The 25483-nt window shown below is 33.0% G+C and overlaps 1 protein-coding gene across 1 annotated transcript in view; it reads right to left on the bottom strand.

The window, feature by feature from the left end:
- The window catches only part of PTPRM (protein tyrosine phosphatase receptor type M), a 1090562-nt gene that overhangs the window by 798659 nt on the left and 266420 nt on the right, over nucleotides 1-25483 (bottom strand). The window lies entirely within an intron of this gene.

Raw genomic sequence — 25483 nt, 5'->3', positions numbered from 1 at the left:
GGAATAACAAAGTCTGATAAAGATATTCACATACCAAAGAGCAAACTTATCTTGAAATTATGGAAATTTCTAAATGGCATTAGAATAATTCAACATGACCTTGCATCCTGCAACAAATAACAAAAGATGAAGAAATGATCCAGATAAATATTTTCAAATGACCTGGGAATTCACATGATTTAAATTCCATTGAAAACCTTTGGTCTTTAACCAAGTAAGACTTGGGGAAAAACAATGACCTGTTTATCAAAGGCACACTTAACATTAACAGGACTGGTCTAAAGCTAGATCCTACTTGACAGAAGTTTTACTATTAGTTCACCTGCCTGCACACTGGGACCTTCCTATGTACCCCATTATTAGTTTAGTTCACTTCATTCAGAGAAGGAAATTAAAAGTCTCCTGATTAGAAGCAGTAAGGTAAATTTCATCAATCGGTATGCAAATTGAGCAAATTCTCCTAGTCATAATGTTCTTGTTGTCAATAAAGGAAGTTTTAGCCCACTGACTGTTTGCCCCTCAACAACAACAATCATATATATATATAGGGCCAGAGACCAGAGATTTGGGTTCTCATTCAGGAAATGTATCAGTAATTATGTATACCTGAGCCCTGTGAAAGGATAGGGACTGGGGAGCTTCACATTTGCATGCCTGTGCGAAACTGTTTGATTTCTGATGCTCAAAGCACAGAGGTTCTTTTTTGGTACTACACTTGCCACCTGCTCACAAATATCCAAAATGATAGTGTTTTTTCCTAATGAAGAATTAAAAAAATATGTCAAAATCTTGTGAACTCAGTGTCAAACCATGAAAACAAGAGATCACAGCAAAAAGAGGATATAGTGCATAGTTCATATTTAACATTTTGAATATTAAAAATTCATATTGTCTAGTGTTTAAATTTATTTTACTTTGTCCCAAGTTATTTGCATATCACCATGGTGAATTAGGATTAGGGAATATTAGGAAGAAAAGAGGGGAAGGGAAATAAAAAAAATAAGGTTTTTTTTTTGTGTTTGTTTGTTTTTAATAGTGGACACAATAGCTAATCAAAAGGTTCTTAGAAGACTAGGAAGGACTGCCAAGAGACCTAAGTGCCTATCAAGAAGTCTTTCAAGTAGGGAGGAAAAGAGATGTGAATGTTCCTAAGGTTTTGTCTATCTCTTTCTTCAAGTATCTTTAATGTAAATAAATCTCTGATAGAGACCAGATTTCACAGGCAGAGAGAAAGAAAAAAACAATCCTTAAAATTGTTCTGCCCTCCAGAGGAAAAAACTCATTCCACATACACATTTCCCTCTCTATCATGGGAGTATTTTTAGACTTTTTATCGACATTATAACTCAGGATCATATTATTTATGTGCTAAAACGATCATCTGCACATTCTTTTCTTCTCTTATGATAGAATACTGTCATTCCTACCTGCATTTTGGTGAGGAAAGTAATAAAAAGAAAATCCTCAACTGATTGGGAGCAGGACTACTATATTTTAAGGGATAAAAGTCTGCAAATGTAGCAAGGATGCTGCTCCCCACCAGTGCCTGGTGTATTGCCTTGCAAGGTGTTCGGTAAGCATTTATTTTATTACCAGGTCTACATTAATTAGACAAGAAAAGTGGGCAGTTTTTGAGCTTCTGCGTATAGAGAAGAATGTAAATGAATATAAAAGAAAAAGAAGACTAAAGCTAGCCTTAAAAAAGCTTACAACACTATGCCTTATCCTTACCCTTTGACTAGTTCTAAAACATAATTTCCTCTGCATATTATTGTTCCTTAGCAAAACCCAAGCATGTACACACAAGAACAGAAACCCATATAAAGTTTGCCCTGTATAACTAATGATGTTTTGTTCTGTAGAGATACAAATATGTTTAAAAGATTTCTCTCCTGCCCTCCTTTTTCAGGGTTTACATTCTAAGAGCTAGCATCTTTAAATGTGTGTTAAAGTTTTATTTTCTCATTTGGTCTTTACAATATTCCTATGAGGGAGAAAATACAATTATAATAAAAGGAAGTGTAAAATAATTGCTAAATGGATGTTATATATAATAAAGACAGGAAAGGAGGAGTTTAAGAGGTAGGAGATCCATTCTGCCTGAGCTGGTCATGCAAATCTTAAAGAGGGGTAAAATCTGAGATCAGACTATAGGTAGGCTTTTTGTAGATATATAGGAAGAGAAAAGGGAAAATGAAAGCATTTTAGGCATGAAGCAGGAAAGCCCAAAGATTAATTCAGTGGTGGTGAAGAGATCTGTTTACCCTATGGTCAAAGTTACATTTAAAATAATAGTAAGAAACAAGAATAAAAAATAAAAGTTCCTGGCCAGATTATCGAGTTTTGAATGGAAGAGGCTGGACTTTATTGAGTGGCCACTGAAAATGATTCTTCTTATTTTTGTAAACTTCAAATTTAGATCACATATTAATTAACCAAATTATATCACTGAAGGTTTGTGAGCATGGGTTCCATGCTGAATTAGTGTTGTAGAAAACATAATTTTGATATGTTAGTATGTTAGAGGGATTGGAAGAGACTGGAAGATTTCATTGCAAGGTGATTAGGTCCTAAATTAGATTGGTGACAGAGAGAAAGAATGAATCTTGAAAGACTTAAAGAAGTAAATAAAAGACAATATAATTGATTGGAAATGGTGTAAGGGGAGATCAATGGGATGGGTCAAACAGGAGGAAAAAATAATTCTAGGATTTAAAGTCTAGGAGCTTGGGAGAGCTTTGATATCAGTAAATGAAATTAGGTAGTCATGAAGGTGTTTTGCAAGAAGAAAATTGAAGGAATACAAAAAGAATGGCATTTTAAAAAAATCCTCAACTAATTTGGTTCTTGATATTCAAAAAATGCCTGGAATATGATGACTCAAGACAGTTGGAAAGACCTTAACTTAAAAAGGGCAAAGTCTTTTACTGTATCCAGGACCATCTCCAGTCATCCTGATTTATATCCCAGATGGCTTTGAGAGGAGAGAGAGAGAGAGAGAGAGAGAGAGAGAGAGAGAGAGAGAGGTGACTTTGCTAACTGCTGGGGCCACATTATATTATAATCAAGCAAGACAGTCCCTATCCTTAAACAGTTTGCATTCTTATGGGAGAAAAAACAATACATAAAGGAGAACTACAAGTGATAAGATAAATGGGGGAGAGAGGATATCCCTAGGCAGAGTCCAGGATTCCATCCTCCCACATGGAGGATGGTTGGGCTTCAGACATCTTGGTTTGGGAATAAGTGTAAATAACTAAGAAGGCAAATCGCATTTCAGAATCCAGAGTCCCAGGAATAGATTCTAGGATCAATGTATGGGGATTGATGTGAGGGAGATGAGGAATCTGAGCAAAATAAAGATGAATTGCTTCCATGGATATGATCTGTAAACCTCATAGAAGGAATATCTAGCTATGTTTCTATTCCTTGTGTTCCAAAATTAGATAATTCAAGAGTGGTGGTAGAACATACAAAGGGCTATTCCTAGAAGTTAATTGGAAATGGAAGACTAGAGCTTGATACAGGCAGTAAAGACTGGAGTTACAAAGCTGTATTACTCAGGAGTTATCTACACAGATATGTTACAAGAAACAGGGTAGGGAACATAAATGCTTCAGAGTATATTGTAATAAAGATAGACAGTGATTTCAAGCATTTCTGTCACTTTTAACACAAATAAGACCAATTAGAGAAACAACCTGACTAATGTGTATTTTATTCACTCAGTTTGAAACAGTGCTTTTAAGAAAGATCAGTCCCATTTACAAATGTTAAAGCACAAATGACAGTATGCTGGGAGCAGGATGTCATTACATTTTCGATATATAAAGAACACAGAATTATCCTAAAGCACATCTGGATTTAAATGAAGATAATGTGACTGAAAAGAGTTTATTGGAAGCGAGATTTAAATCTGCTGACAAAGAATGAAAGAGACAAAGACTCTTGCTTAAGGGAGAAAAATGATCTGAAATAAAAGCAATTATTTCATTTCATTTTATATACCATTTAATTAAATATTTCCTTTTTCAAAATTATGCAAATCATATCAATTATGAGAAAGAGTTCTACTGTTTTCTTGGAAAGATATAGACATTTCAGAGTCTCAAAATTAGACAAATTAGGGATGCCAAGCCATGGTCAGCAATATTATCATGGCAATCATATTATAGATTTGGGGTTTAAACTTACTTTAAACAATACAAGTTGGAAATAAGAAATTGTGCTATGTGACAAGAACCTTAAAGGTAGCACAGTGCATCTGTACCATTTTAATTCGAATGTGAATATGACAATATAAAATTGAATGTGCTTTTGTTGGTTTTTTGAGAAATCTTCCTTTTGTAATATTATTTTATTCTCAATCATCAACCCTTGAGATATATTAAATGAGTAGTGATAAAAGCAAATAGAGTAGCATTTGATTTTTTTACTCTGCCATCTCATCCTATTTCAAATTAGGCTATGATAACCCAACAGGTCATTTATTTCAACATACTAAGTAGCATAGTAGTTGTGAATTTGATTTGTGAAGGTCAAAGCAGAATTTTCAAATACAAATGAATGCTGCATCTTTTATAACAATCATTTGGAGAAATATTCCTCCTATAAGCAGTCCTCATTCTCAAAAGTTTATTAATAATTCAGAATACATCCCCCCCAAATAAATATGTATGTGTATCATTCATATATATATGTGAGTGTGTGTATACATATATACACATATGTATTTTTATTGTTATCCTTTATGATTGATGAAGGTAATATAAAATTAGTGATGGCATGATTTTCACAATATGGTTATTATAATGAAGAAACATATATACATTAGTATAATGAGAAACATCTATGTATATACACAATATATATACCCACAAAAAATTAATATTTGACTCTTACAACACAAGTTTATTAACCTCTATACAAAATTATATAGCATCAGATTACTATATGAAAGAGTCAAAGTTAGTTTGCTCCAAGAAGGAAAATTAAAACTTCTTTAAAAAACAGAATTGAAAAAAGTAATGTTAAGAGAACATACTAGGGGAAGCTAGGTGGTACAGTGGATAGAGCACCAGCCCTGGAGTCAGGAGTACCTGAGTTCAAATCTGGCCTCAGACATTTGATTTTTACCTAGCTGTGTGGGCTTGGGCAAACCACTTAACCCCATTGGCCTTGCAAAAACTTAAAAAAAATTTATAAAAGAGAACATACTGGGTTATATGTATACAAATTTTTAACTAAAAATATTATCTTGCCTCCAATAGATCTTGAATAGTTATTTCATTTTTTCAAAGGGATTTCTAATCTTTTCTCACTTTAGCCATATAAAATTCCTTGTGATAGAAGTAGAATATAGCCTAGTGATAAAAGAAATGAGTTAAAAATCAAAATCTTAAAATTCTAGTCTCTATTCTACTAAATATACAAAAAGTTTCAAATTTCCTCATCTGACTATCTCAAAGGCTTGTTATGAGACTCAAATGAGATGAGAGAAGAAAAGGTACTTTGAAAAAGTTAAAAAGTAAATATAAAGGAGCATTCTGGCAAGATGGCAGAATGAGACCAGATTCTCCAAATTGTTCCAAAAACAAGATAAAATATTACTTCAAAGTGAACTTTTTAGTAGAAGAAATAATTAAAAGTGAGGAAGAAATAATTAAAAGTGAGGATAAAACAATTGTCTTAGGAAGATCTTAGATAAGACAACCTCTAATGGAGGGATGGGAAACCTTTTTTTTGGGTGAAGGGACATTTGGATATTTATAACATCATTCTCCAGTCACACAAAATAATCAGCTTAAAAATTAGCCTACTATAATTGGTCAAACACTTAGTTAATTCATTCCTAAAAAAGCTCCGATATTTATTGAATTTCAAGTCCTAATTGTGATTGCCTTGGCAGGGCCAGATCAAATGATTTCTCAATGCAGACTAGACATTTCCTGCCCCTACACTAGTGGGAAGTTTAGCTGAATTGAAAAGCAAAGACTTCTAGTCAGGCTGTTGAATAAACAAACAACAAACTGTAGGGGCAGCTGGGGCACCTCAAGGACAGTGTTAGGGTAGGACAATTAAGTAGGGGAAGCCTAAGGTATTCCTCTAATATTGTGGGACTCCAGGCCCAGTTGTGCTGACCAGACACAGTACTAGGTTGCAGTTGTGGGTCAGGAGGAATAAGAACATACCCAGTGTGTGTGTGTGTGTGTGTGTGTGTGTGTGTGTGTGTGTGTGTGTGTGGTAATAGAGGGTCAGGGATTCTGCTGGCTTTGGGCACTTAGAGGAGAATGGAGTCCCTGGTTTGTATATTAAAAGACTGAAGGACTAAGAAAATTATATTTTGAACAGCAATGAAGCTGGGTTTATAATTAAGCATAACTTACCCAGTAAGCTGAGTATAATCCTGAATGGGGGGAAAAATGGAGTCATTTATTGAATTGAAAGATTTTTAGGTATTTATGACAAAAAGACCAAAAGTTGATGGAAAAATTTGACCTATAAAATCCAGAAGAAACATAAGGTAAATATTAAAGAAATAAGATAAAATGAGTACAATGAAGTCAAACTGTTTACTTATTATATGAAAAGTTATCTGTACTCAGATTGACTAAAATGATTGAAGGGGAAAGCAACAAATGGAGGGAATGTAGAAAAATTGGGATACTATTACAGTTGGTGAAACTGTGAATTGAACAAACTATTTTGGAGAGCAATCTGGAATTATGCCCAAATATGTTATAAAACTCTGTAGCTCCTTTGACCCATCAATACCACTTATTAGGTCTGTTTCCCAAGGTGTTAAGGGAAAAAGGGAGGTTAAAAAAAACTTTTATGTTCTAAAATATTTATAACAGCTTTCTTTGTGATGGCAAAAACCCAGAAATTGAGGAGATGCCAGTCAACTGGGGAATGACTAAACAAGTTATGGTATAGGATTGTGATGGAATACTACTAGGCTATAAGAAATGATGAGTTTGATGATTTTTAGATGGAAAGACTTAAATGAAATAATAAAAAGTGAAATGAACTAAATCAATAGAACATTGTACATATTTACAGTAATATTGCTTCAAGAAAAATTTTAAATGACAAAGGCATAGGTTCCATCGATCTTTCAAACCACAATACTGGATTTTAAATTCTGTGTGTCTAAGAAGTGAACCTTACTTTCCTTTCTCCATAGTTCCTCATTTAATAAATAACAAACAGAAAATAGTAAGGTTTAAAATGATGAGGTCAAAATAATTTTTAAAGACACATTTACATACAATTTAAGAAGTACTTTCCCTTTGAATTATGTGTTTTTTTCTAAGGTTCATTTTCTCTCCATCAGTCTAATATCAACAGAAGTCTTTAGAGGGACATCAAGTAGGTGAGGTCTTTGGAGAACTTCTGATCCCTAAATTCTGTCAGAGAGACATTGGCCAAGATTTGCTTCAATGGCAGTGTCTGCCTGAGACTGGGAAAAATGAACAAACAAAAAAACCCCCTCTCCTTTCCTTCTCTTTGAGGTCTTGTGGTCAGGAAGGGGTGGGCTTAGGACAATGGAACAAAGACAAGAAATTCACAGAAAGAAGCTGAAAAGAAATAGGCAGGTTAACCTAGACAGCTGTGAGTCAGCAGAGACTTGGAGAGGGAGGGTATTGGCAAAGAAGAAAGTGAGAAATGGGAAAAAGGAAGAAGGAACTTAGCAAATAGGACTGCCAAGAACCATAGCCTAGCAACTAAATCAATTACACAGGATAACTACTGAACTCAAACATATCCCCCACCATGCTAAGAAAATTGAAATTAGCTGATTTTAAATTTAATTTACAGAGTAATCAGGTTAAAAGTACAGCATGAAACTTAGACCACAGGATGCAATATGCATTTAGAACACAGAAATATTCTGTGGTTATATTAATTATTATTATATTGTTATATTATTATTAATAATTATTATATTAATTATTACAAAGTCTTACTCCAAAATTCCCAAATATTTTATTGGGTTATTTATATTTAATCTTCACTATATCACTGATGCAGACGGCAGGAATCATCTTCTCACAGATCAAGTAATTTACTCTACACTAAGACATAGTTCAAGGACTATCTTTTACACGATGTCTTTTCTGGTCCCTCTTTGAAAGTTAGCACTTTCAGGGGTGGCTAGGTGGCACAGTGGATGAAGTACTGGCATTGGAGTCAGGAGTACCTGGGTTCAAATCCAGTCTTTGACACTTAATAATTACCTATCCGTGTGGCCTTGGGCAAGCCACTTAACCTCATTTGCCTTGCAAAAAAAAAAACCCTAAAAAAAAAAAGTTAGCACTTTCCAATGTGTAGTCTAGATGCATATATTGTATATATATATATATATGTATATATATATATACATATATATATATATATACACATATATATATGGATACACACATATTTATATATGCATTTATTGGTTTATGAGTTACATCGTATACATGCATATGCCCATGTGTGTCATATAAAATACAATATTACATTGTTTATATGTATATTTTCACATATATAAAGCAACATATATTACATTTATATATTATATATGTGTGTGTGTATGTGTGCTTATGATAATAATAACATCTTTCAACAAGGGTTGCTACAAGTATAAAATGAGATAATAGGGGCAGCTAAGTGGTGCAGTGGATAAAGCACCTGCCCTGGAGTCAGGAGGATCTGAGTTCAATCCTACATCAGACAGTTAATAATTACCTATCTGTGTGGCTTGGGCAAGTCACTCAACCCCATTGCCTTGCAAAACCGAAAGAAAAAAAATTAAATGAGATAATATTTGTGAAGTGCTTAGCACAATGCCTTGTACATTGCAGGTCCTATATAATTGCTAGTTATTATTGTGATCACCAATATTATTATTGAACCTGTAAATGCACATACAGATGTGCTTGTTTATAAAAATGCAGTGTACATTTATGTATGTGAACATATATTTACTGCATTCTAAAATGAATGTTTCTTAAGGGAAGACACCATTTAATTTTTGTACTTATGCCCCTAGGATCTAATATAAAGACTGATACAGAGCAAATTCTTTCAAAAAATGCTGTTAATTGATCAATTGTGTCTTGAACACAATTGGGCTGTCTGTTCAAAAGAGGGCACTACTAGTCTCCAAAGGGAATAAAAGTAAGGTCCATGCACACAGATGCTCAGTATATACTCCTAGATAAAGATGATCAGCAAAACATCACTCAGCTCATAAATTCAAACTTGCCAATATTTAGATTGAGTCATTTATCCAAAAGGGGTTGGAGACAGTTTCTAGAAGTATATGCAGACTTTTCTCTTCTTATCACTGAGCTTATTTATCATTGACTGTTTCTAAGAGAAAAAGAAAAAAAAGTGAGACTCTGAGGGAGAGTGAAAAGGGGAGCTCAAACTTTATTGATAATTTCTTATATTATCAATCATGAAGTGTATGCCCAAAAGTACAAAGACAGCGTTAAATGGTGAAGTTATAGAAGACTTAGCTTACAGAGAAAAGAAAAGCCACATTGGGGCTAATATGGCTATAGAGGGAAAAGACTGGTAAGAGTTTTAAAAAGATGAAAATGTAACTAAATTAAAATAATTTCAAAGCACTGTGAATATGGCGTCAAAAACTACTCTTGGATTTGATTTTTTTAGATATTAAAATCAGTCAATTAGAATTCTCTCAGTATCATTCCATTCAACTTTCAATATCAGGGATTCTACTGCTTATGGAAAAATCTCTAAGCCATCTTGGGGATGAAACATGATATTTTGCACTAAGTATAGTCTAGTTTATATCATAGTCTAGCATAATGTCTTGCACTTTGTAGGTACTATATAATTTAATATATATATATATACATATAATATATATAGTATATAATAAAGACAAAGATTGAAGGAGACATTTCATATAAGAAAGTCTAGAGGCAAACAGATCTGAAAAGCAGCAAAGATAAAACCTCTATTACTACTGTATTAAGTGGCATATAATGAAAATGCATTCTAATGTAAAATTAAGATAATTAAGGAGCCTATTACTGATATTAAGAAGTATGACACACTATTAATTCATAATATCTCTCACAGGCATAACTGGTGTTTGTTCAACACCACAATATGTGTCAATCAGAGAAAATCTCTAGAAAGTTTAAAGACAATTATAGTATGTTCTAGACTATTAATTGATTTAATAATAACCACAGAATACCTCTGAAAAATCATGGTCACTAAGTAGAATCTGTACTGCAAAAAGGATAACATTAAAAAATAGAACATAGAACAATAAAAATTTTAGATTTTAATTTTTAAATATCATCTTGTCCAAGGGGCACATCACCATATGTTTTTGTTGTGCTACTTAGTCTAATAAATAGCATGCTTTTTACATTTAGATACTACTTTACCTGTGTAGAGTTTTGAATCAATTAAATATTGGTTATTTGACAAAATAGGAATCAAAATTTGGGGGGCTTTGTGGGAAACTTTAAACACAACTAGCCCATGTCTTTTTATTTTCAAACATGAGGAAAATGAACCAAAGAGGACAAGTACCTTTTTGGGGATTATAAATTTATAGCTGAATGAGAACTTGGGGTCATCTGGTCCCCTCATGTTGCAAATGAGGAAATTGATGAGAGATTAAGTGATTTGCCTAAGATTACATAGATAATAAGTACTAGAGCTAGATCAGAAAGTCAAAAAAGCATTTATTAAGCACCAATGTATGCCAGCTATTATACTAAGCATTAGGGACATCAAGAATGGTAAAATAGATTCCCTACTCTCAAGATTTCCTTATTGGGGGAGACAGCAGGAAAACAATTGTGTACAAACAAGTAGGTTTAGAGATAATCAATGCAGGAAAGACACTAGCATTAAGAGAGATGAGGAAAGGATTCTTGTAGAAAATGGGATTTTGGCTGCTTACAGGTAGTCAGAGAAGTCAGAAGGCAGAGATGAGGAGGAAGAATATTTCAGGCATGGGGAACATACAGTGAAAATATTCAGAGTCTGGATATAGAGGAACTGTCTCAGAATTCCAGAATCAGGAGAGGAAGATGTAAGAAGATTGGGAAGGTATAAGGGGCACTGCTTTAGAAGAAATTTCATAGCAATACTGTATAATGATCATAGCACTACAAAGAAGAAAGGCAGTTATCTTTTGGCCAATGCAGGACTCATTGTTTAGAAGACTTTTTTTAAGCCTTTTTTTTAAAAATAGCATGACACTTTTAGGATAAAACATATATTGGAAGTCTAAAAAATTCATAACAATTAAACTTGATCATCCTCATTCAATACAAATCTATAGAGTAAGAACTAAGTTATGTGACTAAAAAAAATCCATTTTTTTACTTCATGTAGGGAATATCTTCTGGAGTAGAATTCCAGGGCTTTCTTACTTGACTGTGAGACTCTGAATAAGCAATTTTAATTCTCTGGATCTCCATTTCCTCAGCTATAAAATGAGCAGATCTCTATGGTTTCTTCTACTTCTAACATTCTGTAATTCTATGACCCTCCATTAATCAAATTGCCTGACCAGACTATCAAATAGCAATTATTTGATAAAACATCATTTGTGTCTCAAGAATGAAGATGATAATCTTAAAAGAGAACTGAAAGTTTGAAACTATGGAATAATTACAGATGAACTCATTATTTTTCAGCTTTACTGATTCTCCAGAATATATTATTTAAATCTTTTCATTATTTTTAACAAAATATCTTTAAATATCATGACCTAATAGTTAAAATCATTGAGTATGCTATGAAAACAGCTCTTAAGAGGCAGAGCCTTATGATGGATAAAGTATTGAACATGGAACCAGGAAAGCATATATATAAATCCTGTCTATCACAGGCTACATGATCATAGGAAAACCGTTTAATCTATTTGCAGTAAAGTTTTCTCTTCAATACAATGGCCATAAAAATGCCTGTGGGATCTACACATCCCAGGACTGTTGTGGGTATCAAATGAGAAACTGTATGTAAACCATCTTGTAGATTTGATGAATTATGTAACTATCACTTTTTTATTATCATTATAATTACTAACTATATCCATGCTGATGTCATTTTTCTCTTTTCAAATGCTGTCGTGTATTCATGGTTTCATGAAAAAATATCTTCTCCACATCTTAAATAATATTGAAAACAGGTTAAGGAATAGAATTGCCTGAACCATACTTAAAAAGACTAATATTCACAAATTAGATTTAAACTCAAGTGTATTTTAAAAGATGGATTTTAAGATCTGCATACTAGATACTGTTGGTAGTCAAAGGAAAGAGGTAAAAAGAGAAGAGGAGGGGTCAAGATAAAGAAGGAGTGATGACACACTAAGTATACAGGAAATGCAGGAAAGCAACAACACTGATCATTTTAAATAAATTTAATAAACTACATTCAGTTGAGAGTAACTTTTCAAGTAGCCCCTCTTAGGTATATATACTCTCATTTCACCTAAGGTGCAATTTCTACTACTCAGACTTTATAGAACTTCTATGGAAATAACAATAATAATATTTTTCTCAAGGATAACAAAATTTTTATCTTCCAAAAGTGAATTTGCTGTTGGAAGATAGCAAATTATCATTTGTAAATAAATCTGATCAACAAGATGCTTGATCAAGGTGGATTTGGAATAAAAAAGAGATGATTCATTTATGAAATTAAATTATTTTTAAAAATTGTTGCTACACTCAGTTATTTACTAGCATTTTTATATATACTTTTTTTTTGAAAATGCTGTTGTAGACAGAATTTTAGTCCAAATTCTTGAGCATTTGGGATGTTAAAACCTGGACCCAATGAATGTTTTATTATTCTTTAGTCATCTACTGCAGGTATGGAACTCATTTCTGAGAATCTATATTCTTCTTCACCCTCCATACTTACAGTAAAGTAATAGCAAATTAGTAAAAATAATACAACCTTGGAGTCAGAAGACCAGGATTTCAAGCCTAACTCTGTGCCTAACTTGTCATTTGACCTTAGGCAATCCACAGCCTTCCTGAACCCCAGAGTTTCCTAAAGTATAAAATGGGAATTATTATTACTTGCAACTATCTACTTCAGAGGATTAATGTGAAGAAAGTATTTTGTAAATAGCAAAGAACCATATAAATGTGGGCTTTATACTGAAAAGGAGGTTATCTACTCCATATTATATCCTTTTATCTCTACTCTCTCTGCCCTCTATGAGTGGATGACTTAAAATGGGCTATTAGAGCTAAGCTGCTACTTTTCTTTTCTTTCTACATCTTTCTAAGTTTGAAAAGAAAAAATAAACCCAGTCACTATATTACAGGCTATATAATGCATTTCCATCAGGAAGTATGGCTGGCTGAATTATCTTTCTAGAATACAAAGAAATCCTATATTTTAGTACCAAGAACACTATTATCTAAATTATCTCAAAGATCTCTTGTTCACTACCCCTCCCTCTATGATAATAGTAGAAAGCCCTATAAAATTGTCTATGACTCTATACATTATTTACTCTTTGTAAATATAGTAACCTTTCCATTCCTTAAAACTTAGTACCATCTTCCATCTACTCTTGTAGAATCAATGGGAATGTAAACATTACATAGTTCAATTCCCCAGCCCAATCATTTCTTAGTGATATTAAAGATAATCTCCACATTTCATGAACAAAGAATCAATAGATTTTACTGCATCAACCTATATACAGTACATTAGTACCCATCACAGAGTTTTATTTAGAAACTATATTTATATAAATCATATTTAAATTATCTGTCATCTATACATGTGATAAATTATAGCAGGGTCCATGATGTAAATTAAAAAAAACTACATTAGTTAAGGTGATCTATTTATTTGTTCCTCAAATACTTAAAAATGTAGAGGTGAATTTTGCCAAGACTGCATTATGTGAGAATTTATATGGTAGTTCAATACTAATACATTAAAAGTAGTCAATACTTGTACTATTTTTACTTTACAAGGTTAACTGAATAATCAAGTTTTCCAGAAAGAAACTCATTGGCAGGATATTGACATCTTTGATTTGGGCATTAAAAATATCATCAAGTTTTACACTAATTATCAGGAAGCAGTGATGGAATCAACAGAATATAGAGTTTCTAATAAAAAGAATCTGGACATAGGAATAAATAACAAAGTGATTATTATATAGAGACACAATTCACATTCCTAAGACTTCCTGAGTCCAGAGCTTTAATGATACCAGACTTGCAACAAAATAAAAGTGAATTTTTTAATCATCATACAACACTTTAATTTTATCTTGGCTATGAATCTCATAGTTTATTCTTTCAACTAACATACCTAGAAAACATAGTTCTACAACCAGACTAGAGTATTTTTGAATAAGAATCTGTTCCAAGGTCCTCTGTGTTCATTGAGTATCTGGACAATTCCTGTTAAGTTACTGTGGATGAGTCATTTGGCTTATCATAACTCCCACTGCAATCATTCACATGCTTTTATTTGCCCACTGTGTAGATACTTAAGGAAATAAAATATAGTCCTTCACTCAAAGACATGAGTAATATATATATATATATATATATATATATATATATATACATACATATATATATATATATACATATATACATATGAGAGAGAGAGAGAGAGAGAGAGAGAGAGAGGAGTGAGTGTTAGGTAGCCAAGTCAGGAAGGGAACAGGTGAAGAGTTAAATATAAGAGATGCTAGAGTGAATGATTGTCAAGTCTCATGAAATACATACTAAGGTAAATTATAGCTGTTTGCCATTGCCATACAGTTTCATATACTCAAAAAGAACAAAATTATTCAGACCAGAGGCACCCTGTGATATTGCATTTGCAAAATCCATCCATTATCTAATAAATATAAACACATTCAGAGTTGACCAGTGAGACCCTATTCACACTAGTCTATAATGTAAAAAAGAATAAATAGAAGGGAGAGAAAATCTGTTTTCCTTGATCTACTATGTATTAGTGGGGTGGTATTCAAAAAAATAAGCATGAAGTTTTTTTGTTTTTGTTTTTCAATGGAGACTTGAGGGACTTCTGGGGGCAGAGTCAAGATGGCAGCAAAAAAACTAGTAAGCTCTCAGTCTTTCCCAAAACAACTCTAATGAAGTATCTAAACAGACCCTAAAGCAGCAGGTTCTCAACTCATAATATCATGGAAAAATTTCATTAAGTTCTGTCTCACTCAAGTAAAAGGGGAATGTGGCCTAACAGAGGCAGGGATATTAGAAAACCAATGGGTGGCTCTTAACCACAACGTAATTCAGGTCCAAATTCACCAAAGTAGCAGTGGAGCAACATTTGTAATGAGGGTCCCAACTGCCTCTCAGAAGACAAAGTTTAAGCCCTCGGAACACTGGTGCAACAGGCAAGACTTGTTTGGGGCACCCTGATGTAGAGAAAAACTGCTTGTACCTGGAATGTCATAGGCAAGTGGTAAGCCAGGGACCAGACCTCTGGCATTGGCACAAACAGTTTGGGACAATGTTCCCTTTGTTCATAGAATAGAGCTCAACTATCAAAATGAGCAAAAAAACAAAGAAAACCAAAAAAGTGCTAACTACAAAAAGCAACTATTCTGATAGGGATAGTTACAAACACCATCTCAAAAGAAGAAAGCAGTGACAAAATGTCTATATGTAAAACCTCAAAGGGGTTTCTGAGTTGAGTTCAAATATCTCTTGGAAGAGCTCAAAAAGGATTTTAAAAATCAAAGAAGAAAGGAAGAAGAGAAATAGAGAAAAGAACTGAACGTTATACAGGAGAATTAATGGAAATTGATTGAAGAAAACAATAACTTTAAAAGTAAAATATATCAAATGGAAAAAGAAATCAGCTCTTGTAAAAGTATAATTTACCAACTGGAAAAGAAAACATGAAAAATAATGGAAGAAAATGACCCCTAAAAATTAGAATTGTCCAAATGGAAACTAATGAAGTCAGAAACTTCAAGATTCTATCAAATAAAATAAAAAAACTGAAAAATAGAATAAAATGTAAAGTACCTTTGAGAAAAGACTATCAACCTGGAAAATAGATGAAAGAGAAATAATTTCCAAATTATTGATGATCAGAAAAAAATTTAGATAATATATTACAGGAGATTATTATGAAAAACTATCCTAATATCATGGAGCAAGAAGATAAAATAGTCCTTGTGAAGTAATCCATCAATCACCTCCAGAAAAAGATCCCAACTATAAAATCTCCAAGGTATTTTATAGTCAAATTTCAGCAATCAAAAAAAGAAGCTATTTATATGCCAGGAAGACACAGGATTACACAGAATTTATCAGCTTCCAATAGGATTGAAGGGTCTGGAATATGATATTACAAAAGGCAAAGGACCTAGATTATAACCAAGAATCAGCTACCCTGCAAAATTCAGCATATTCTTTCAGGGGAAAAGTTAGACTTTAAAACTTACCTGATTAAAAAACCAGAACTGAAAAGAAAATTTGATCTTCAAATTCAAGACTGAAGAGTTGTGAAAAAAAGAAAATGGAAAGAAAAAGATTAGTCAATAAGATTAAGAAAAATATGTTAGTCAATAAAACTAAAAATATAGATAATACCTTTAACAGTTGAGAATTGTTTTTCTCTTAGAATGGTTGAAAGGTACATAATAAGACAGATGGTGTGGGTTTAAATTGATCCTAATATGATGATTTACTTTGGCCTATGAGCATTGCATTTCTATTGGAAAAGTTGAAGGGAATATGTCTGAATTGAAGATGTGGGTACAAATTGATCATGAAGTTACAGTACTTTAGCTCATGAGGGTCATATTTCTATTTGAAAAATTGTTGGGAATATATTTGAACAATATTTGTGAGAACAAATTGATGACGACTATGATAATGCTTTTGACTCTTTAGAATTGTACTTATATCAGGATAGTTGAAAAGAGTGTTTTATGACAGAAGATGGGAGTACAAGACAAGTATAAAACAATTAAAATATGAAAAAAGGATTATATTGGGAGAAGAAGGTTAAGAGGATATTTAATACAGTATGAAGAGGAACAAAGAAGGTAGAAGAGGAAAATAAGGTAGAGTGTAAACACTGAATAAATCTTATTCTCAACAGATCTGACTCAAAGAGAGATTGATACACATTCCCATTTTGGTTTAGAAATTTATCCTAACCTACAGGAATGTACATGGGGGAAAAGGGCATGAGGAGGGTGGAAATCAGAAGCAAAGCAATTGTGAGGAAGGATAAGGGGAAGGAAGAAAGAAAAATAGGGGGAAGATAGGATAGAGGGGAAATATAAAGTTTTGGAATTCATTTCTTTCTCTCTTATCATCTTTTTTCTCTCCCCTCAATTCTAATTTTTCTTTTACAACATGCCTCATTTGGAAATATATTAAAACATAATTGTACACGTACAGCATACCATTGACTGCCTTGGGGGGGGAAACAGATAATGGTAGAAAAATGTGGAACTCAAATGCTTGAAACAGGATGAATGTTGTAAATGATCTTTGTGTGTGATTGGAAAAAAAGGGAAAAAAAGAAAATTGAGATTCAAAAGAGATATGTTGATTTTCAGTTTTTCAGCCATTTTAATCACATCCGACCCTTTGCAACTCCATTTGGGGTTTTCTTGGCAAAAATACTTAAGTGGTTTACCATTTCTTTTTCCAATTAATTTTACAGATGAGGAAACTGAGGCAAACAGGCTAAATGATTTGCTCAGGATCACACAGTTAGGAAGATTCTGAGACCAGATTTGAACTCAGGAAGATAAGCCAAAATGATCCTGAAACTGAGTGGCTATATCCACTGCACTACCTAGCTGCCCCTAGACCTGTTTTATAAACCCACTTTAATCATATCTCCTCACTGATATTCTGGTTAAAGTGAATTTCATTCTCATATGAATCCATGCAGTTCAACAATCAGACTTCAGTGGAGTTTTCTCTTTGGAAAAGCAACTGAGTCTCAATGAAATGAAAACATTTACTTATCTTGCCACATCAACAGGAGAAATGATAGGATTGTTTAAGAAACTCTTTGCAAAATATAATTTGCTTGGCAAATAGTTACCAGCTATTGATCAACTGTCAAAATTAATACTGACAAAATATACAAGGTCTGCTGTCAGATACAAGCTTTCTATATTAGAAAAAGTACTCTAGTTCTAGTTTACAATAATAACTATTAAAACAAGTTCATTAAACCAATTAAAGTATTCATTGGTGAGTCAAGAGAAACACCAATGTAATTTGCAACCTAAATTTTGTTTACTTCTAACTTGTTTGAATATTTTATTTTTAATTTTATATTGCACAAAAATATTATGGCACAGTGTAAGAAACACTGAATATGGAGGCAAAAGGTCAGGGATCCTATCATATCATGTCTGGGAGTCTCTATCATATATCTCTATTTTATATATATATATGTATATATATATATTATATATCTGGGAGTCTTAGATGTCTCTATTATAAAGGGGTGAGGTATGTTCCCTTCTTGCTTTAAAATCATGAGATCAGCATTCTACCCATTAACTAACTGGAAAATTATGTTTTTAACTAGAATCTCTAGAATGACATTCATTTTATCTATTCCTTAATAACTTGGAGGTCAAGCACCATGACCAGTTGTAGTTCAGAAATATCTGATGTGACAATGGCAAAACTATAATAAAGGAATTAACTACACTCATTTTCTGAAGTGTTAAAGCCATCCTTTGGTTATATACTTATACACAATATCTGAGAAAATTAAAATTTTATATGAAGCCTTAAATATTCTATTTATTAGAAAAGAATGACTTTTTCAATGAAGAATTTGACTCATTAAGCAACTTGAAGGTGACATAAGTAAATATAATGATGGATATGAAAGAGATATGTCCCAAAGTTACAAGAAGTCAAAGATGGATTTGCTCTTTATGTATACTGTGAAGTATTTTGTAAAATTAACAGTTTTTATAATTTTAAATATTATAAAACACACAGTATGTAAATGCTAATACCTACTCAACAATAATTAAGTCACTGTCTGATACCACATTTTTATTGAGGTCTAAATTTTCTTTTTTGCTTCAAGGTCTTATAATGCAAATGATTAGAGATCAAATGATTTCTAGATGAAGCATGTATCATTTTTCCTATTGCTAGCAAAGGCAAAGAAATGAGAGGAAAAAACATAGTGACTTTAATATACACACAACTGGACTGGCAGCTCTATTTGATACAATCCATGGAATTCTTTAAAGTCTCTTAATTGCTTTTTTCCAGACTAGAAATACCCTAAGCATGGCTCAAGGAAATTCATTCATTTTTTTAGACTAGTTAATTCAGTAATATTAAATGTGAAATGGCTTCCTTTCTAAGCTAAAATAAGTCCCTTTAGGTAAAACATAAATCAGATCATTGGAAACATAGTTCAATGATCCTTAAAAGAGAGGACCATTTTTTTTTTTGAGATTTGGGAGAAATAACTTGACTTTTCTATGCCTCTATTTTCCCAATCAAGAAACTTTGGAAAGTAGATATCTAGCAGCAAAGTAAAATATTAATGGGAAAGGAGTTAGGAAGACTCAATTTTTTCAAGTTCAAATCTTGCCTCAGACACTTAGTAGCAGGATGACCCTGAGCAATCACTTTATCCTGTTTTTCTCAGTTTCCTCATTTCAAGAATGAACTAAATGCCAAACTTCTTCATTATCTTTATCAAGAAAACCCCAAATGGGGTCATTAAGGTAAGCAAAAACCTCTTTAAAATAATAGAATGCTTAAGAAAGAGTTTGAGATCCTAGGATGAAGGGCATGAGGGACAAGCATATCTACCAAATAAATTGTCTTCAATCCTATAGATATTTCAAATAAGAAGATGGCAATTCATTTTAAGTCTGACTTCATTATGTACCCTGGATAACAAGCAGTCTCTACATCTTATAAAGGAATTGAAATTCTAAAGCTGAAATAAGAAAGCTATAGAGCACATTTTGGTTTCATCTATTTTTCTTATCATAAAAATTGTCCATAAACAAAAGGGTGACTTGAATTAATGGAGAGGGATGAGAGTAGTGAGTTCCTCATCACTATAGGTTTAAATTAAAACTAGATCACTTCTCATGGATGGTTATAGAAAGGGTTGCTATTCAAATATGGATGGCACTAGCACAGCATTTGTTAATTTTGTTGTTTTGGTCACAGACCTTTTCAAAAGTCTTGTGAAACCTATGGATTTTTTCACAGAATAAAGCTTTTAAATTCATAAAATATTAAAAAGAAAAGAAAGCAAATATATGACTATAGTTATCTAAATATTTTTAAGACCAGTTCATGGGGACTAAGTTAATAACCCTGGGATTAGATATTAATTGAAGATCTATATAAATCAAATTATATTTTGCAATGGATATTCTTTTCTTCTTTTAGGTTTTTGCAAGGCAATGGGGTTAAGTGGCTTGCCCAAGACCATACAGCTAGGTAATTATTAAGTGTCTGAGACCGGATTTGAACCCAGGTACTCCTGACTCCAAGGCCGGTGCTCTATCCAGTGCGCCACCTAACTGCCCCTCAATGGATATTCTAAAAGTATTTCTCTTTCTGCATACCTGAGTACCCCAGGTAGTTTAAGATGTAATTCACTCTGTCCCCAATGATCTTTAAAAGTCCCTAAACATAATATGCAATTTATTATGAGCTATAATCTTGGGGTGCAAAATTGTCTGGTTAAAAGGAAAGAGTAATCTCAATATCTATACGGTTTTAAGTTAAATGGATAATGAAAAATCGACTTGTGATTCAAGCTTTCTTTTGATATAAGACCTGTAAACAGAAGCTGCTTTTTTAGCAGCTTAAAAAAAATTTGTATTTAGAACAATGTTAAGCAACCAATGAAAAAATGAGGAAGGGGATTATGCAAATGATTATATCAAATGGGGATAAATCTTCCTAGACAGAGAATTAGTTCTTCATTCTTTTAATTGTTTGTTCTTCCTTCTCAAAGAGGGCCATGACATCAGGAAGGTGAGACCATGACTTGGGTCTTTCCCAGGTCTCAAGTTTGATTGAGGCCAAGACTCAATGACTGGCTTCCTATCTCTCATTGGCCTTGATTTCAATAAGGTATGCAGATGAAGGTTGAGTGTCATAACTTTAGAATGTATATGGTAGAAGAAGGGTGGATGGGTGGTTGGGAATTCCACTCATCAATTAATTTGGGAATTTTGCTTTTTATTTGGGTTTGTGTGTTTATCCCAAGGACACAGAGAAGGAAAATTATTTCTGTCTTTTTAGCTTATAGAAACAAAGTTATAATTTAGTGAAAATAGATTTAAATGGGAAAATAGTTCCCATTAACTCATGGATCATAGTATAAAAGAAATATCTATCCCAATCAATGAAACTCCTTCAAAAGTTTCTTAATAATTAATTTCTTTCTTTTTTTTTTTTTTACAAAAAAGGACACTTTATTATACCTTTTATCTGGTAGGATGTCAGTGTTCTTTAAATAATAATTTCTAAATGTCTTTCTAAAATGTTCCCAATTTAAATTTAGAGAAACTTTCCTGAGTTTATAGGACTGAATGGAATAAGGGGAAAAAGATGAGAAAAATAGATATGCACAAGGTTCGAATTTTCAGATTTGCTATTTTTTTTAAAGAAAGTTTATTTATGTCCTTCAATTGGGAAATGGCTTAGCCGACTGTGATATATGTATGTCATGGAACACTATTGTTCTATTAGAAACCAGGAGGGATGGGAATTCAGGGAAGCCTGGAGGGATTTGCATGAACTGATGCTGAGCGAGATGAGCAGAATCAGAAAAACAATGTACAACCTAACAGCAACATGGGGGCGATGATCAAACTTGATGGACTCACTCATTCCATCAGTGCAACAAACAGGGACAGTTTGGGGCTATCTGTGATGGAGAATACCATTTGTATCCAGAGAAAGAACTGTGGAGTTTGAACAAAGACCAAGGATTATTACCTTAAATTTAGAAAAAAAACTGATATCTTATTGTCTGATCTTGCTATCTCTTATACTTTATGTTTTTTCCTTAAGGATATGATTTCTCTCTCATCACATTCAATTTGGATCAATGTATACCATGGAAACAATGTAAAAACTGGCAAATTGCCTTTTGTGGGAGGTGGGGGAGGGAAGTAAGATTAGGGGGAAAATTGTAAAACTCAAAATAAATAAAATCTTTATAATTCAATAAAAAGATTATTGTAAGTTTCTTTTTGTTGCTGTAAGGGATATAATGGAGTCAAATGTAGCCTCAGTCTCTTAGCTGACCTCAAAAGGCTGTGACTAAACTACCCTGTAGAGGAGAAAAATGATACTACCTTGGAGACTTCCTCTGAATCAAAATCAGGAAGGTATTACACAGGATTTAAATCTCCTCCCATGGTCCTCAGAGGGTTCTCTTGTTCTTTATTTTTCCATCAAAATGTCATCTATATCATATTTGTCACAAATATACACACATGTATAGACATGTGTGTGTATTTATATCTATAACATTCTTATCTGCTGGCAAAGGACACAATTGACAAAGATCTAATGAGAAATGGGAATAAATAATAAGTCCTCTAACCTGTCCAAGACAGAGTGGGGTTTGAAAAAGTTGAGAAGGACAAGAGTGACTGGTGAAAAGGATAGGAATCTGGAGCTTAACAAGAATCACCAGAAGATACCTGGAAGCAGTAGATCACCTGTATGGGCATGAAACTAAGAGTAGATAAAATTTACATATTGTCTCCATCTACTGGGAAATACAAGGAATTACCCAGGAGGAAATGTATATATCTTGGTTTGGTGTTTCCTAAGGAGTTAATACACTTAGAAACAATGGAAATGGTAGAAGAAAATTTGAGCTCAATTCAGGGAAAAGAAAAATAATCTTAGTGGAAAGTATATACCATTTGTAATTTGATGGAGAGTTAAAAAATGCCTAAAACTAAGGTATTTTATTAAGATATACCCTGGGCCAGAAAAGTGTACTCCACAATTATGTATGCAATGTCAAAAGGAAAGAAGGTCCCTACCATACAGATATGGTTCATTCTTATGGGAAGATATGAGCATGAATTTCACATAGGTTGTACAGGCAAAGATAGGTATAGGCAAGGATACTGGTTCATTGGAAGGATCATCCAAATTGATGAGATAAGAAATCCATTTAAATACAAGCCAGTATTACGACAGTTTACAAATAGGCAGATAGATGCCACAGGGACCAAGTCCAGTACTTTAAGTCAGGATGACCTGAGTTCTAATCCTGCTTCAGATATTTAATAGTGTGTGACCCTGAGGAAGTCTCTTAGTATCTCTGTGCCTTAGCCTTATTACTCCAAAATAGAGAAAATAATAACACCTACCTGAGAGGTTTGCTTTGAGGGTCAAATGATCTTCAAATGACTATGTAAACGCTAGCTATAATAATAATAATAATTATTATTACTAAAAGTAAATTCTATTCTATAAAAATCAAATGAGTCATTTTTACCTTCCCAATAAAGTCTGCTTTGACATTCTTTGTTTAATGCAATCTAAGGATCAAAAAACTAAAAAGGTCTCAAGAGGTGGTCATGAGATCTACATTTTTTTGTTTGTTTTTTTTTCTGTCATGGGCAGATCAGAGAAAACATCTACATCCTACAATTTAACTGATTTGTAAAGTTAGTAGTCTAACCATTGTAAAGATTTACATCGAAGCATATAGATTCTTTCGTTGTTAAATAATTGCTACAGACCAGAACTCTTTCCATATGTATTATGTATGAACTTAGATATTTCTTACATTATTACAGACATTCTCATGTCTGATTCAACTTAGAATGTGTAGGAAGAAGACCTGAGTCTAGTTCTATTTTAATTACCTCTCATCCCATTACATTTAACATTTGACTAAGCAAGTTGCCTTTAGGGATTTGATACTCATCAACATTTTACTGCTATCTGGACCATCCCCAAAAGATACTCTGAAAGAAATGTTCTATTTATTTTTTTATCATATCTCTGCCTATTTTATATTAAGTAGTATATTAATTGTCATGATACTTGTCACCCCTTTCATTAAGGATCTTAGCAGGGACATCACTCATTGCCACAATCAATCATGGATCTTATAGACTCACTCATAATAAAGCTATGGGATTATGTAAGTCATCACTCACTCCGCTCTCTGTCTTTAAGAAAACTGCATCCAAAGCATTACAGATGGTGGACCATTCAATCCATTTTCGAAAGAGATTTGTAAAATCTTCTTCACACCATCTTGTTCTTTTACTTTCAGTCATGTCCAACTCATTTTGGCTCCATTTGAGGTTTTCTTCACAAAGATTTTGGAGTATTTTGCCATTTCCTTCTCTAGTTCATTTTACAGATGAGGAACTTAAGTCAATAGGGTTAAGTGACTTGTCCAGGGTCACATAGCTAGTAAGTGTCTGAGATCACATTTTAATTCATAAAATTAAGTGTTCTTGACTTCATCCTTGATACTTTATCCACTCTACTGCCTAGTTGCTCTTCACACCATCTTACCTATTGCCAATCAGTTTAAGAGAGGGAGTAAGATCATAATCCGAATTAATAGAGGACTTTAAGATTTACTGAGCATCTTGAATTAGGTGAGTTAGTTAGCATCATCCCTTTTGAGACTAGGAAACAGAGCCTCTGGGAGCCTAAGGGACTTCATCATGATCATATAGATAATGGGAGAAGATTCAAACTCAGGTTTCCTACCTCCAAGTCAGACACTAGGTCCATTAAAATAATACCCTACTTGCCTAAACTTTATTTATATTTATTTATTCTTTATTCATAGATAACATATTTAGAATAAACTGGGTTTTAGAGGTAATAGGATCAGAAATAACAAATCTAAAGCTGAAAGTAACCTCAGAAGTCAACTCATTTCACAGAGAAGAAAACTGAGGTGACTTGCCAAAGTGACAAAGAGAAGTGTCAAAGATGGGATATGAACCCAGATCTTCTAACTCTAAATGCAGTTCTTATTTTTCTGGCAAGATGCTCCCTTATTATTATTTTATTTTTATCCCATAAAGAAATTCTATTCTCCAAGTATATCATCTCTGTACCTTCCTCTTAATCATTTTTCCCCTTCAGGAAAAAAGTAAGAAGGAAGAACTATTTAAATATGAGTAAAATTTCAAGCATTGATATTAAAAAGAGTAGAATCCCATTATTATTCAACTTGCTAGTGCTATCAGACAGATTTAGATATACCACGGGTAAGACCACTTCCCCCAAATATAATCTATAATGCAATAAAAGTCTGACAAAACTGAGCACATGTAATAGGCACTCACTCTATAAATCTTTGACTGTTTTGGGGACAGGACTAACTCATTTTCTTGAGTGAACCTCTCAGCAAACACCAAAATTATATAAAAAAGTTTCTACCAAACTTAGAAATGAGCAGCTTACAAATACTAATTTGTCAT

The sequence above is a fragment of the Macrotis lagotis genome, chromosome X (genome assembly GCF_037893015.1).
Source record: "Macrotis lagotis isolate mMagLag1 chromosome X, bilby.v1.9.chrom.fasta, whole genome shotgun sequence".
Taxonomy (NCBI): domain Eukaryota; kingdom Metazoa; phylum Chordata; class Mammalia; order Peramelemorphia; family Peramelidae; genus Macrotis; species Macrotis lagotis.
Note: the sequence above shows the minus strand (reverse complement) of the source record. Positions and strands in the feature narration are given on the sequence as shown.